Below are 14,329 nucleotides of genomic sequence, written 5' to 3' on the forward strand. Positions count from 1 at the left end.
TGGCTGAAAAATTCTCACCTACTCACAACAATTTAAAATTGTTATCTCACTACTTTCTGTCCTCAATGGTTTCAAGGTCACTTGTATGTAAAGTGTCACTTCTTCGTTACTGCTCTCAGTGTTACCTCATTTTTCTTTAAACTGTATCAATCAATGTATCTCAGAGTGGAGCCTTATGTATTTATCTTTCTTGAAGTTCCTTGAACTCCTTAAAGGGGAAAAGCATGTCTTTATTGATTTTGGAATAGTTCTTTCATTAAATTTTTCCAAATAATCTTTCTCCTTCTCTCTGTTTTCTCCTAAGCTTTCCCAATATGCATATACCGCTATGCTTGATGATTTGCTATATGTCTTTTAGGTTCATTCATTTTATATCATCATTTTTTCCCTGCTCTTCAGAATAGATATTTCAAATGGACCGATCTTTAAGCTGTTGGGTTTTCCCCATTTGCCTGCTTAAATTTGCTATTAAAATCCTCTTGTGAATTTTTCATTTCTGTTATGCTTTGCTGCTCCAAAATTTGTTTTGTTCCTATTTATAGTTTCTTTTAATTGAATTTTTATTTATTTGTTAACACACCAAACTAATGGTTTCATTTGCTCATGTGGTCCTTTAGCTTTTGATTTATAACAGTGAATTAAAGTCTTTGGTAATTCTAATGCATAAGCTCCTTAGGAACAAATACTATTAATTTAGTCTGTGTATGACTACCACAAAAGAAGTCCTGGTGACGTAATGAGTTACAGTGGCACTGGGCTGCTCACCTCAGGTCAGCAGTCTGAAACTACCAGCCATTTCACACGATGAGGCTTTCTCCTCTATAAAAACTTATAGCCTCAGAACTCAAAGGGCCAAGTCTACTCTGTAGGATAGGGTCTCTATGAGTTGGAATTCACACAATGAAACTAAGAGATAACTCACATTTCCTTGTCTTTTTGCATGCTTCAGAGTATTCTTGCTTAAAACACGGCATTTTGAATACTATTCATTGAAAACTAGAATTCCATGAAAATAAGGTCTATTTCTACAAAAAGAGGGATCAGAATACCACGCAGGGAATGTGAGCTACTGAATTCAACAATAGTTGAACCAGGGAGTGTTGGAGACGGGTGTGTCAAGGTCAAACAAAATGTCACAAAACATCCCTTTCATTTTTAAGTTGCTATTTTTTGTTAATTCCGTGTTGTCTTAATTGCTGTAAACCTTTGTTTCTCAAAGTTATGACAAAGTTGAATCTGATCGTTTGAATGTCGTGTGTTCTATTTCTGTGTAAGGCCAGGCTCCTGTGTTTTCCAACCCCAGTCTTGAATTTCTGTTTGCACTGTTTATACTGTTATCAACAGGAAATGTAGAAAGTACAGTCATCCCAACCAAAAACATGTCCGTTTCAAGCTTAGTAACCAGGACAAAAGAAGCCTTGAAATAGTTTTAAAATAGCTAGTCTTGCTCTCATATTTCTAAAACTTCTACCAATATTTGAAAAGCAGTAAGCAATTGTTATTATTATTCAATAGGATTTTAGAATAATTTATTTGAATATATATAAATAAATTCAGAAGTTTAAAAGTAATAATATGCATGACATTTTTGCTCAAGAATATGCTGAGATTCAAGTGTGCAAACCACATTGAAATTACTAGAAATACTATGTTTTTGAATATTGAAAGGAAAATTATACACATAAATATGTTGAAGAAGCATCATAGACAATCCAAACAGGGAGGTAAGTTTGTTTGTTTGTTTTTATGTGAACATTTTCCCTTACATAACAAGAAGCCAGAAAACTGTGATAGTCTTAAACTTAAGGAAAGTGGGATATAATGAATATGTGGTTGGTGGAACTCAGAGTCTATTGAGAATTAAAGAGAAACTGCCTTGAAAGGGCAAAAAAATAACATGGCTAAAACACTTATTCTTGAAAATGAGAAAATATCCCTTAACCATGACAACATTATGAGTTGGAGATTTTCACCAAATATATACTGTTCTTCAAAAGGTAAATTGAATAAAACTATATTTTCCTTTTGCATCCAAGATCTCAACTTTAATCTACCTGGATGTAAGAGTATGTTCACCACTAAACCTGCAAACATCAAATTGCTTTATGTAAATTCTTGCTGCACCCATTTCCAAACTAACAGATTTTCCCCCAAATCTTCATTCAATCAAACACCCAATTTCCTACCAATATAGTTGTTGTCCTGAAATCCTTTTTCATCATAACTGATAAAGATTTGTTTTAGGAATAAAAGGTTGCTGTGAGGTCCCATCAAGCCGGTCGGACTAATCGGCACATTGGTACAACAGAAAGACTCGTCGCCCAACCAGCATGATCGATTGTTAGGTTTCAACCCATTGTTACAGTCACCGTGTCAACCAGTCTCGTCGAGAGTCTTTTTTTTTTTTTGCTGTCCCTCTAGCATATCAGGAATGTTGTCCTCTTCCAGGGACTTTTCTTTCCTGATAACATGTCTAAAGCACTGAAGACGAGGTCTCACCATCCTTGCTCCTATGAGAATTCTGGCTGTACTTCTTATGAGACAGATGTGTTACTCACTTGGCAGTCCATTGTACTTTCAATATTCTTCGCCAGCTCCAGAATTCAAGTGCATTCCTTATTCAAAGTCCAGCCTTCTCAGGTATATGAAGCAACTGAAAAATCATGGCTTAGGTCAGGCACAACACTTTTAAGAACTCTCATGTAACAGATGTGCCCGATGCAATCGGTTCTTTGATTTCTTGACTGCTGCTTCAATAAACATTGATTTTAGATCTAAGCAAGATAAAATTCTTAACAACTTCCATCTTTTCTCTATTTATCCTGATGTTACCTATGGGCCCAGTTGTGAGGATTTTTGTTTTCTTGACATTAAGTCAGACTCCTTTTTCTGAACAAGGCTGTAATCCTTGATCTTCATCAGTGAGCGCTTCAGTCTTCCTCACTTTCAGCAAGCAAGGTTATATCACTCACTTATCAAAGATGGTTAATAAACCTTCCACCATTCCTGATGCAACATTCTTCTTCATGTAGTCTCTCTTCTCTGATCACTTACCCAGCACACAGATTAAATAAGTACTGTGAAAGGACGTGGCCCTTTCAGGGCTTTGAACCAAGAAATATTCCATTGTTCTATTCAAGCAGCTGCCTTTTTTATGACTTGGGATTAAATACATACAGCATATTATTCTACAGCTCAATCACTTCAAGTAGAATTGTACATTTGCTACCACGATCAGTTTCTCAACATTCTTCTCCTACATAGACTCCTTGACGTCATCCCCCTTTCACCCCAGCACCATCCCTCTCCCTTCCTTTTGAGCCATGAATAGGTTCTGCATGAGCACAATGAAGTATTCTGCAATCTTCATTCTTATCAATCCTATCTCTGGTTGCCTATGATCCAAAAACTTGGTGCAAAGGTACTCACTCCCTAAAAATCACCAATTACTTATACAAATGCGTACATACTTAGATAATAGACAAAAACTAGTGTGGCATGTCAAGATTCCATTGTATAAAGGTAAAAAAATACATCTCTAAATCTTAATAGTTATCCCAACGTATACTAAACTGAATCATTTTCTTATTTAGTTCATTATCTGATTACCTTTTAAATTATTTTACTCTATTATATCAGCCTTTAGATTCAAAAGAGTTCATATGTACAGAATTAAGTATCCAAAAATATTTTATCTCAATTTTTGAAGAAAATTCAAAATTATCAAAATATATTTTTCAAAACCAAGTATGTGCTCCTGTGACATTTTTTCTATTCCAACATTAAAATTAGTACCTTATAGTACTACCAGATTCATAAGGTAATTTGTAAAAGTCGATGGCTTGCTGGTCTAATGATAAAAACCTCTTGATTGTAACAAATAGGTTGAATTTAGTACATCTATTGGAAGGTGGGTGATAAATTTGCGGAAAAACAAATAAATTCAAGGCAGGGAGATTTAAACAGCCTTTTAAGCACTCTTTCCCCGTGCACAGGAGCCTGCATGACACAGGTGGTTTGTGATTAGCCGGCAGTTCGAACCTGAAAAAATAATTCCAAATCAGAAAGGCCTGGAGATAGAATAGCCCAGAACACTCTCTGAAGATCGGCTGTCTTACACAAGGTCACCCATCAATAGCAATGTCCTTCCTATGAACTCAGGAGAGTCCTTTTTTCCATGACACCAGGATGCACACATTGTTTACTCATCCAAACAAAATGTCCCCAGGCCCCTCTTAGAGCAGAAGCTTTATTTCGCACTTGTGCTGAATATCTCACATGTGCTGACACCGCTGACAAGGACAAAGGCGTCGTATATTTTTCATTAAGCATCCATATGAGGAGATCTTCAAGGATGGGCTCACACAGGAGGTGGATGGGATTATTTACACCGATAGGACATCACAGAGTTCAAGAACAATACTGAACACAGGCATGCGCCTCAAACTTCACTGTGCTATCAAACTAAATTTGCCACCCTAGGATATCCCAGATAAGTACAATATGTAATGAAAGGGAACGCCAGCATAACTAATGCCCCAATCACTGCAATTAAGCCACAAAAGAAATGGACCAACTGAGAACCGCACATCATTTTATCACTCGTGTACATAACAGGCAAGGAAGAAGTAAAACAACTTGCCCAGGGCACGACTTGATATTGAATAAACTTTTTAACTGTCATTGTTGGAATCACTCACACATGACATACCTGATTTTCTAGAAGCTAAGAGGATTATTTCACTACATGAGGGCCAAATAAGTCTACAAAAATCATAGAAACCCTTATGAAACAAACAAACCAACCAAACCTTCCACTTTCTAGGTCCATGTGCTTCTTAAGGCCGTGTTTCCTTCCTGCTCAGCACTTCTGAAGATTCCTGCACACTGCGATGCACGCCCTATCAAAAATGTAGTTTTGGTGTCCCCAAGGGATTCCAACTATGTTTTCCTTTTCATGCTGAGTTTGGGTAATACCAAGAAATCTGAAGAGGCCAGATCGGGCGTGGAAGGTTACCAGTGAAATGACCAGAACACGGAGGGTAGGTGAGCAGAGTTGTTCCCGAAATTCCCCAGAGCAACTTTTTGGGTCGTTTTCACTTCAATGTAGTTTTGTTTTGAGTTTTCTTCAGACGTCTTCGTCTTGCATTCCTGTGATCATCCTGTCCTTTCTGAGAAACTCTCCATTGCAGATCTCTTTAAATCCAACAACCGTGCACCAGAATCATCTGAGCTGAGCTCTGTGCCTTGCCCTTACCTGCTCCAGCACATCCCCTCAGAAGTTACCTTGTGATTGGGCCTTTAAAATTTTTATTTTTTCAATAGTACCTTCACGAAACTATGGCAAGTATATACTAAGAGGATTTGTCTGTGTTCATTCACTGATCACAAAGACATGTTCAAACATGTTTTATTTAGAGTAAATCCATGTGTATATGAACCGGGACTCAAGTAGAAATGCCTTTTACTTTCCCCTTGTATTCGCAGGTTACTGGAAATGATTGCACAGATACGGTTTTCTCTAAGTTCCTTTCGTTTACTCTAACTTCGCAGAGTTCACAAAGAATCAAACACTCAGATTAAAATTTCATGAAACTACCTTCAGTTCTTCTCAAGGAAATAAATTAGCTTCTTCACTAATTTCGTTGAAAAATAGATGACTTGTTTACTTGCTTCTCCAGAGAGATGGCAATCATAACCTCAACTTGGACTCTTGTATCTGCCAAAGTGTAATGGGGAGCCGGTAACAACTCTGGGTTTGGCAACATCTGGAAGTCAGTCAGTAAAGTAAACATTCCTCACAATCACCTGTCAGAAAACATATAGACAGCTTTCATCTCAGGTTTCTCAGTGTTTTCAATGTTTATCTCTGGAGAGTTTCAAGTTCAAAAGTATCATCCAGGGAAACAAAGTAACAAGTAACAAGTCATTTAACATGACACAAACTCATAACAATGGCAGGTTATAAACAGAAAGAAACAGTCGACACTTTTATATCAAAACAAGCAGGCATAATCTTGGCAGAACTACCACAGCAAGACAATGTGGGATTTTCACTATTTAAATTCCGTAAGTTTTTCTATATGGAGAATAAGCTAAATTGGATTAAATCTGAAGTTCCAATATATGGGTAAAGGTGAAGAAAGCCAACCTTCACAGGAAAAAGATATGCCTAAGATTTATATATATATTCACAGCGGGAGAGCGCGGATGCGTCCCCCACCACCACAAATTATGCAGTCAGGTTTCCCACATTTGGGGAAATCACAGGGGTCAGCGCATCCGGCATGCAATGGATAAGCTTTCCCCTGGAAAAGCACCTTCCTGATCACAGTATCTCCCCTGCCAACACCTAAGATTGATGAGTGAAAATGCACAGTGGCGATGAGTAAGTACTTGGCACTCCACAGGCAACACCGAGGAGCCCCGGTGGTTCTACAGGGTAAGCAGTGGACTATGAACCATAGGCTGCCCCGAGGGAACGGCCGAGGCTCTCTGCCCTCCTACAACCATAGCGCCTCAGAAACCATGTCACTGTCACCATGCACTGGGATGGACTAGATGACAGTTGGTTAGGTTTTTAATTAGTTCTGTTTTTACATTTTAACATTAGCTTGTTTGCAACAGCAAAATTTGCCTAATTTCCCTGGATTCTTCTTATATCAACCAAAACAAGAAAAATTACTTATTTCTATGTCTAGAAGAAATAAACCACCATTAGACATGAAGTAGAAACTTTCCATTTTAGAAAACTAGAGGCAATTTGACTTTGGTGTGCTTTAAAATAGATCAATATAAATTCAAACATGAAAAATTAAATTATTATTAGGTTCTATTTTTGAGGGGGGGATAAGATGATGTTTTTTACTCATAGAAAATTATTTATATACCAGCAACATCATGACTTTAGCTATCAGCAATGTCAATGAAGAGAGGCATTAAAATGAGCTGATGAAAATATTTGATGAAAATATCAGGGCCATCCCACCATGAGACATGGCGTCTCTCACTGACCCATAGAGCTACAGGGGACAACACTGGAGACACAGGTGGGAACTGTCCCCGATCTGACGCCACCACATGGTCAAAACACTAAGGGTGAGCAATGGAGCAGCAAGGGGAGCAAAGCAATGAAGGCCGTGAGGAATACCAAAACTAGACTTTGGGGCCAGGGCGTGGCACCCCATCAGACTCAACCGAAATCCTCTTGAGGTCAACAAACAGACCTGGAACTATTTATAGCCTTTTCTTTTTTGTTGTTGTTGCTTTGAGTTTTGTTATCTTTTTGGTTTGGTTTTACGCTTATCACTGTTTTTCCATGTCTAGCTAAATAAGGTAGGCGGGATAAATGCTCTGAAGGAGAACACAATGGAACCAACACTCCCAGGGGATATGGGAGAAGGGGAGGCCAGGGAAAGGAAGGAGGGTGTCAACAAACCCAGGGACAAGGGAACAGCAAGTGATCTAAAACCTATGGTGAGTAGGGCCTAGGTTGCCTGGTGGGGCTTGATCCAAGGCAACGTATCAAGAGGAATTACTGAAAACCAAATGATGACCAAACATGAGAGTGGGATAAGAGGAAAGTAAAAGAAAAGAGAAGAAATAACTAGGAGGCAAAGGGCATTAATGGGGGCCAAAATACAGGCATTTACATATGTAAATATATTTTATATAATGACATGGAAATAGACCTATGTACATATACACGTATGTTAAGTATAAAGGGAGCAGACAGACATTGGACCTCTACTCAAGTACTCCTCTTCCTCAACCCAAGAACAGTTTGTTCTAATAGCCCAGCATTCTATGATGCTCACCTTTCCTGACAGGATTGCTGAAGACAAAATGGGTACATAAGCAAATGTGGTGAAGAAAGCTGATGGTGCCCAGCTATCAAAAGATATAGCATCTGGGGTCTTAAAGGACTGAAGATAAACAAATGACAATTAGCTGAGAAGCAACAAAGCCTATATTGAAGAATCACATCAGCCTGTGTGATCATGAGGTGTTTATGGGATCAGGCATCAAGCATCAACAAAAAATTTTATCAATGTGAATGAAGGGGAGGGCAGAGTAGAGACCCAAAATCGATCTGTAGACAATTGGCCAACCCTCACAGAAGGGTCACAAGGAAGAGATGAGCCAGTCAGGGTTCAGAATAGCACTGATGAAACATACAACTTTCCTCTAGTTCTTTAATGCTTTTTCCCCCTCCCCACTATCATGACCCCAATTCTACCTTACAAATCCAGCTAGACCAGAACATGTACACTGGTACAGATAAGAGCTTGCAATACAGGGAATCCAGGACAGATAAATCCCTCAGGATCAATAATGAGAGTAGCAATATCAGGAGGGTTAGGAGAAGATGGGGGGAGAAAAAGGAAACTGATCACAATAATGGACATATAACCCCTCCTAAGGGGACAAACAACTTAAAAGTGGGTGAAGGGAGAAAGTGGTCAGTGTAAGACTGAAAAAAAAAAAACATTATAAATTATCAAGGCTTCATGGGGCTTTGGGTGGAGGGGAAAAAGCTGATACCAAGGCTGAAGTAGAAAGAAAAAGTTTTGAAAATGATGATGGCAACATATGTCCAAATATGCTGGATACAATGGATGGAGATAAGAGCCATAAGAGACCCCAATAAAATGATTTTTTAATGAAAATATTTGGTCCTGAGACAACAAAAAATATTTGTCCTTGCAGAAGTGGATAACTTTGGAAGATTTATGTCTTAAAGTAAATAAGATTAGAATTAGGAATAAAAATGTCATAAGGGAGAAAAATATGGGCCCATCAGATTCAGCATGTTGTTGCTAGGTGCCGTAAAGTTGGTTCCCACTCATGAAGACTCTATATACAAGCGACTCAACATTGCCTGCTCCAGTGCCATCCGCAAAACTGTTTTTAAAATTGAGCTCTTTGTTTCAGCCACTGGGTGAATCCAGCTCATTGAGGGCCTTTCTGGTTTTGCCACCCTTATATTTGATAACGTTTTGGATCTCTGTAATAATAATATCTGGACATTTAGTGGCAGTTTGCTGTTGTTTCCAAGACCGTCATGTCAGGTATATGGGTTAATGCTCTCTGTAGTTCTAAACTGCCTGTCTGGCTTGGCGAAGGATTGGTGTATTTAGGTGCCATCGAGTAAGCTCTGACTCACAGAGACCTAACGTAGAGCACAATGAAACACAGTGTAGTCCTGCACCATGCTCATAATTTATTTCATGTTTGAGTCCATTATTGCAGTCACTGGGTAAAGCCAGGAGCTTCCTCTTTTTTTGCCAATTATAATGTACTTTTTCATACACGAGTTTCTCCTAAGAGCACATCCAAAGCATCACTTCTAAGGAGCATGTAGACTGTACTTTTCCAAAAACAAATTTGGCAGTTCATGGTACTTTCCATATTTTTTGCTAACACCACAATTGATATGCATCAATTCTTCTTTGGTTTCCCTTATTCATTGTCCAACTTTCACATGCTTATGACATGATCGAAAATACTACGGCTGAGGTCAGGCACAACTCAGTAAGAGAAAGATCTAAGGTGTCAGGGATTTCATTTTTGCTTGGATCCAAAGTCAATGCTAATAGAAGTAGCAGTCAAAAATAACATGATCCATTTCATTATGCAAATTTGCATCACAGACCTATTTATAGTGTTACAGAGCAAAGATGCCACTTGGAAGATTAAAGTTGAACTGACACAAGCCATGATAGTTTCATATGCAGGTGAAAGTTGGACAAGGAATAAACAGATGTAAGAAAAACTAATGCACTGGATTATAGTATTAGTGAAGAATATTGAAGTCATCACAGACCACCAGAAGAACAAACTAATCTGTCATGGAAGAAGTATACCTAGAATGCTTCTTAGAAGAGAGGTTGGCAAGACTTTGTCTTATGTATCAAAAAACAAGATCTTTCCTGATTTAAATTATGCTTTAAACCCTTGTTCTATAAGAACAGCTTCCTCTTGATCGATGTTCAGGTAGTACAGAGAACAATGAAATTCCAAGTCTTCTCAAAGTTATCCTTAGTCTGTTATGATTCACATTGCTGACGTCTTTGCATCGTCCTTCTAGTATTCCCGGCTTCTAGCCAAGATCCGTCTCACGTGAGCAATAATATTCCCCATTCCACATAATCTTCTGAATCTAGCTCCAATTTCTGACAACAATCTGTCAATATATTGCTGTAATTATTAGTTAATCATCTTCAGCAAAATTTTACTTCCAAATTATATCAATAATACGATCCTACGAGGGGGTATCCATAGAAACCGGGAACTGTGCTGAGTACAATGGAACTGGTAGCATGCATTCTTCCTGCTAGGTGAGCATCCAGCAACTCGCTCTGAGTTAGTGGACCCAGTAGCATCATCCCCTGGTAAGGTCTCTCTGGTCACAGTGAATTTTTTCTTTAAAAAGTTTTGCTTGAACCTTATTTTTTGTAATGGCCTATTTAAAAGAACAGCATGCAGCTGTGAAATTTTATTTCCTGCTTGGGAAAAAGGCTGCAGAAACTGTCATGATGTTGAACACAGCTTATAAGGGCAGCACTATGGGAAAAACTCAAGTGTGCTGACAGTTTTCTCATTTCAGAAAAGGAGACATATTGACTGATGACAAACCTCTTTGCGGACATCTGTCAACCTCCTGAATGGACAAAAATGTAGACTCCTAGTGACTTAGGAGTTTGCTCCACCAGGTAAAATTGTTAATCAAGCTTCCTATTTAGAGGTTCTGAAAAGATTTCATAACAGTGTGTGATAAAAATGGCCTGATTTTTAGCAAATGAGGGACTATTTTGCCACCATGACAATGCATCTGCTCACGCAGCCATCTCAGGGAGCCAGGTTTTGGCAAAAAACAGCCTGCATCTCTTGCTGCCCCGCCCCCCCCCATGCACCTGACTCACCCGATTGCTCTTCTTTTCGATTACTTTTTGTTTCTGCGAATGCAAAAGGATGTGAAAGGACTGCAGTATTTTTCCCTCCCTCTCCCTCCCTATGACCCTTCATAAATTAGAAATTATTCTTGTCTTCATATCTTCCACCCATTGCTATCTCCTTCACCCTCGTTTCTGTTGTTCATCCTCCTAGGGGATAGGGGTGTTATGTGTCAATCACTGCGAGATTGGTTCCCCCTTCCTTCCCTCCTCCCTGACATTCTTTTTTTAACTTTATTTATTTCTTTACTTATTTATTTATAATCATTTTATTAGGGGCTCATACAACTGTTATCACAATCCATACACCCATCCATTGTATGAAGCACACTTGCACAATTGTTGCCATCGTTTTCAAAACATTTTCTTTCTATTTGAGTCTTTGGTATCAGCTTCTTATTTTCTCCTCTGTCCCCCACATTCTCTCCCTTATGAAATATTGATAATTTATAAATTATTATATTTATAATTTAAAATTTTATAAATTATTATGTTTTATAAATTATTATTATGTTTTCATGTCTTACACTAACCGATGTCCGCCTTCACCCACTTTTCTGTTGTCCATCCCTCTGGGAGGGTCTTTATGTAGATCATTGTGATCAGTTCCTCCTTTCTCATTCCCCCTCCTCCCAACCTGAACCTTACCCTTACTCTCAATATTGGTCCTGATAGGTTTATCTGTCCAGGATTCCCTGTGTTTCCAGCTCTTATCTGTATGCATGTACATGCTCCCATCTAGCCGGATTTGTAAGGTAGAATTGGAGTCATGATAGTAGGGAGAGGGGAGGAAGCATTAAAAAACTAGAGGAAAGTTGTGTGTTTCATTGGTGCTATACTGCACCCTGACAGTCTCATATCCTCCCCGCAACCCTTCTGTAAGGGGGTGTCTGATTGCCTACAGATGGGCCTTGAGTCCCCAATCTGCACTACCTCACATTCACAATCTTATGACTTTTTTGCTCTGGTTTTTTCATGCCTGATGCCTGATCCCATCAACATCTCATGATCACACAGTCTGGTGTGTTTTTTCCAGGTGGGCTTTGTTGCTGCTCAGATAGATGGCCACTTGTTTATCTTCAAGCCTTTGAGACCCCAGGTGCTATATCTTTTGATAGCTGAGCACCATCAGATTTCTTTACCTCATTTGCTTATGCACCTGCTTTGTCTTCAGCAAGCACCCCCCACCTTCTCTTTACCCTCCTGTACTTCCAATTCTGTTCCTGAGGGGTTTATCTGACCTGGATTTTGTGTGTTGAAAACTCTTATCTGTACCGGTGTACATGCTCCGGTCCAGCCAGAGCTGAAAGGCTGGACTGGGGTAATAATTTAGTGGGAGGTGAGGAAGCATCAAAGAACCAGAGGAATGCTGTGTGTTTCATCAATGCTATGCTGCGCCCTGCCCTGGTTGGCTCGTCCCTTCCTTGTTCTGCTTGTGTGAGGGTTTGTCCTCTTCTCTACATATGGGTTTGAGTCTTCTCCTCTGAACCCCTGATACCAAGGGCTCAAATAGGAAGTAAATGGTTAGAAAATGATGATGGAAACATGTGCACAAATATGCTTGATACACTTGATGGATCAAGATGCTATAAGAGTCCCCGGTAAAATGATTTTAAATTATACTATAAACAAACAAACAAAAAGAAAAGGCAGCGATTTGATGACTGAGAAGAGGTGAAGAAAAAAATGAGGGAAGTGCTATCAGCCCTCCAAACAGATGAGTGTGAAAAATGTTTCCAAAGAAAGAATTAAAGATTTGATAAATGTATTAAGTGGAATGGAGTGTATTTTGAAGGTGTTAAGCTGGTTTTTAAAAAATTAATTACTTATATTGGAAAAAAGTTCTGTTTTTTGTGGGGTATCACCACATATATTTTGAGTATTACTTTTTTTGGATATGGATTTCTTCTAGTCAGTTAGCTAAAACACTGTGTTCCAGATTTCTTGGTATACAAGAGGGGCTGCTTTCAGTGCTTCATTTGCTTATTGGAACAATTCAACAGACATTTCATTAATGCCTAAGCCTTATTTTTCACTAATGCATTCATAACAGTCAGGACCTTTTTTGTAAGTGCCTTTGGTTTTTCCTCATATTCTAACTCTGGAAATGATTGAACATCATTCAATAATCTTTGGTATCATGACTCCTGTATCTCTTTCACCGTCTTTTGATCCTTTTTATATTTCAATACTTTGCCCATGAAATCCTTCAATAAAATAACCAGAGGCTTGGGGTTTCCCTTAGTTATTTCAGATTTAGATAAACTGTGTTCTTTTTTGACTCTCTTACTTTAGGTGCGCATTTCATTATAAAACTTCACTATTTCTTCTTGAGCTGCCCTTTGACTTTTCTGTTCAGCTTTTCATCACTTAACCCTTTTGTTTTCACACTTCTATGCTAAAGAGAAAGTGTCAGAGTCCCTTCTGACATTCACTTTGAACTTTTCTTGTGTTTTTGGTTTTTTTTATGACTTTGTGCTTTCTTTGTGTATGACGCTCTGGAGGCCCCTCTGTACAGCGCATCAAATCCTCAGTGATAAGGATCCGAGTGAGTCAAGTCTATTCTCGAGGCCTTCTCAAATTTCAGGTGGGACCTACCGGAGACTGTACTTTGACTCTTGTGGAATTATTTTAAATTTCCTCCATTTAACGCTGTATTTAATCTGTGAATAAATGATGATCTCTTTCACACCCAGCTCTTGGCCTAACTTTGTCTGGTAATCTTGGGCTTCTCCGTTATCTCTTACAATTGATTTAAGCAATTTGATTCCTGTATCTTCCATGTGCATGTGGAGGACCCTGTTCACACTTGTCTATTTTGCTGCAAAGGGGGTCTTTTCCATAGAGAAATCCTTAAACGTCCATAATCTGATCATATCATCTCCAGCTTCGTTTCTACCACAAGTGCTGTATTTCCTCCTCCTCTTTGTTTCCAACTTTCAAAATCTCACAATCAATCATGATCAATGCATCTTGATTGCATGTTTGATAAATCTGAGACTGGTCGGTTGGGAGAATCCTTGAGTTTCCTTATCACTTGCTTTAGTGGATAGGAACCCTGGTGACAAAGTGTTTACACATCGGACTGCGGACCATGAGATCAGCCATTCACAAGCACCAGCCACTACCTGGGAGAAAGCCCGTGCGTGCTAACTGCTGGAGTGATAGCAATTGTCTCAGCAACCTACAGGGGGCGATGCTATGCAACCTAATGGCAGTAATTTGGGTTGAGCTGAGCTTTAGTGGTTGGTGTTTCACTTTCAAGATAAATCTCGAAATGTTGTCTTTGATGATGAATGTGGCACAATTTCTCTTGAATCTGTCATTTTTAGCATCGTAAGCTGTACGATTTCCTGATTCAAAATGGCCAACGC

General features: G+C 38.9%; 1 protein-coding gene and 1 non-coding gene across 2 annotated transcripts in view; both read right to left on the reverse strand.

Annotated features, from left to right (window-relative positions):
* TRHDE (thyrotropin releasing hormone degrading enzyme) overlaps positions 1–14,329 on the reverse strand; it is a 524,500-nt gene that overhangs the window by 167,088 nt on the left and 343,083 nt on the right. The gene's annotated exons all lie outside the window — the stretch shown is intronic.
* Positions 6,196–6,360, reverse strand: LOC142451944 (U1 spliceosomal RNA). The gene has a single exon (XR_012785042.1). It is a non-coding gene; the product is annotated as a U1 spliceosomal RNA (small nuclear RNA).

This window comes from Tenrec ecaudatus, chromosome 6 (assembly GCF_050624435.1).
Source record: "Tenrec ecaudatus isolate mTenEca1 chromosome 6, mTenEca1.hap1, whole genome shotgun sequence".
Lineage (NCBI taxonomy): Eukaryota > Metazoa > Chordata > Mammalia > Afrosoricida > Tenrecidae > Tenrec > Tenrec ecaudatus.